The sequence below is a fragment of the Pinus tabuliformis genome, chromosome 2_2 (genome assembly GCF_031772625.1).
Source record: "Pinus tabuliformis cultivar Carrire ecotype Pingquan chromosome 2_2, CPIR1, whole genome shotgun sequence".
Classification (NCBI taxonomy): Eukaryota; Viridiplantae; Streptophyta; class Pinopsida; order Pinales; family Pinaceae; genus Pinus; species Pinus tabuliformis.
Window position 1 is genome coordinate 1,064,531,762 of NC_142300.1, and position 3,171 is coordinate 1,064,534,932.

Here is a 3,171-nt window from a genome sequence, read left to right on the forward strand (position 1 = left end):
CGGGATTAAGATCAAAGATTATTTGTAGTGCCTTGGAACTTGCTTACATCAATGGCAAGCCTCCTCGTTGACAACAATGGGAATATGAAAATGTCTCTTGATTGTCAGATCATGCAGGTGACTTGACTTTAACACATTCATTCGTCCATACCAACATGCACTCAGGTACCTTGACACTTACATTAGCGGTGAGTTGTCTCGCATTGGTTAATGATTGTCATCAATGATTGGTAATCCAATGATTTATTTCCATGCTCGACTTCATCCCTTTCATTTGCATGGTAAGAATTGTACCATGAATTTTGGTTTTGATGAAGACTAATGGTTTTATGGAATCAACAACAACTTGCAGTACTACATGTTATTGGTTTCTTGTAGCAGCATGTTCATCTTGTTTTTCAACAGCAGCATGGTGGCACCATTACAACTCTTTTTCATTCATTTCATTTTCAAAGAAAATCAATAAAATTGGGCCTATTTCAGTCAATACAAATTATGTTTCGTGGTTTACTTCAACATGCAGTGCACAATCCAAATCAGCAATTCAAACTCGAAGAAAACACTTTTATGCAAAAATTGACATTTTCTGTAACAACTATGGAAAGTTGCAATTTCTACATCTTTTGTCATAGCAACCTATTTTTGATGCAGCAACTTGTTCCAGAGGCAGTTTTGGCACAAATATTGCAAGATATTGGAGTAGAAATAAAAAATTCTGAGCTTCTGGGTTTTCTCAGAATATGGTAAATTTAGAAGAGGTCGACAAAACTCCAAAAAAATGAATTTTTCCAGGACTTTTTAGCAGATTTTTAGGCGGATTTTCATTTTTCACCATTGTTGACAGATTAGGCCAGATTTCGGTATTTTTGCACAACATTATCTTTTTTTCATCAAAATGGGATTCTGAAGGCATGAGGCGGTAAAAACGGTTAAAATACACCATTTCCCTTTTGAAGCACTCAATTTGCCCTTAAAATGAGTTCGTGGCATTTGTTTTTGTGCAATATTGGATGGCATGAAAAGTTATTTTCAGAATTTTCAAAATCCCAAGATTCAAGAATCTATTTTCTGGTAGAATGGTTTTATTTCAACATCTAGAGCTCCTACTTCAGCATTTCAAGTTCTTCAAAAGGTAAACTTGAGGTAAAAACTTGCATAAAACTTTTTAGTTTATTAAAAATTTAGGAAAATGTGATAAATAACCACTTCAATTACCACTCTTACAAACTATTCTCTCCATCATTGACCTAGCCCTCAACCATGATTGACTTAACCCTCAACCATCTTTTCCATCATTGACCTAGATCTCATGCGAAATATATGCTTTGGACAATCTTTGAAAAGTAGCTTGGCAATTTGTTTTCCGTGATTGATGCTTTTGAAAAAATAAAAGAATAAATTTGATCCTTGAGTACTAGACCTCATGAAGATGATTTTAGTCTTGAAATACACAAGTTTACTATGATTGAAATTAAGATGTCAGAAATGCTACCTGGGAAGCTTGTTCTGTAATATTTTGTAGTTGTGAAATTAAAATCCTTCCATTTTAGACCTTTTTGTTGTCCTAGTCTTTTTTTGCGAAAATTTATTTCGTGACACCTCAATTCAGGTTGAATTTTTTTTCTAAATAAGAAATATCTGCTTCATAGGTCATATTGCTTATCCTTAATAAGGACATCTTCATAGCTACTTTTCCAATGACATTATTGAGGAAACTTTAAGGTGGAAATTAATATTTTTGTGTTCAAGACATATTTCAATATTGTTGCCTATGTTACAGAGAATATGGCTATGGGATAATAGTAAAAACAGAGTATAAACATGCAATTGTCAAAGTACAACAACCCCTTCCTTCGTTTGCATAAAAGAAAAGATTTAGAAGGTTAAGATGGCTATCATTTGTGTACAATTTGTGGGGCCATAGGAAAAAGGTAAAAGATATAATTAAATATGAAGAGCATGTGGATAAAGAACACATTGAAAAATCCCTTGGAGAAGAAAGTAGTCAAGCAATAACTCTTGAAGACCACGTCTTGATCGGCCCATTGTTTTGAAGACTTAAGATATGACATGATGGATTTCTCAGTCATATCGTAAGTCATGATGGATTTTTTCATGTTTTTCTTCATTAAGCCCTTAATCTGTTTTAGTTGAAGTGTCTACAAATGAGAGCAACTTTAAGTGTCAAACTTGGGTGTATGGTTAAATCAAGAGTGTTATAGCTTTCAACATTATCATTGTATTCCTCCTTTTGTTGATGAATACCACTCTGAATTTGAAAATGAAATATGATAAATATATCTAGTAAGCTCTTTGTGTCCTTTCCTTCTTGAATAATATACAACATACACTCAACAATGGTATAGTAAATATTCCATAGAAATTTTAAACCAAGATCATCATTGAGCCCTTATTTGTTTTAGTTCAAGTGTCTAGCAAATTGTAGTCTCAATAAGTGTAACAATTTTATTTTATGCAGTCATCCATTGGTTTTTTTCTTGGGAAAGTTTTTTTTAATACAAAAATACTCATCAACATCCACAATGCTTAATAATAAATGATAGAAATTAATTCTAGCAACAACTCATAAAACAATTTATCTTGGAAAATGAAAAAAATGGGGAAAAATAGTTAAGATATCTATTAATATCTTATGGCTTAAATGTAGCCATGCCTTAAAAGAAATGAAGCAAACCAACATCTTGGCTCCGCTAAGTGAGCCCTCCACTCAACTTAAGCACATTACAATCAAGAATATTCTAGCCTTTTAAAGGCTTCATGACTAGTAATCCATGGGCTTGTGGACCTAAGAACATTGACTCAGTGAATCAAGTTTACTGCCACAATGATTTACCACAATTTATCAAAACCATGTGCTCAAAATCACCATTGTGGACCTAAGAACTTTCTCTTTCATCCAATCAAGAATGATTTAGGAGAGATGTCAAAGAATTGACATCTCTTGTGATAGTGAGAACTCAATATATTCTTTGAATCTGTAATCTACATAAGGATGCTCAACAATGATCAATCTTTAAGTTTGTAATTTCTTGATCTTTTTGATATTTGAACCACTCCATTCATCATTGAAAGTATTTGGACATAGTACCAATGGTAACTCAACCAAAGTGTTAAAGGTTGCAGTAAAAACTGAAGTATATCATGGAAAGA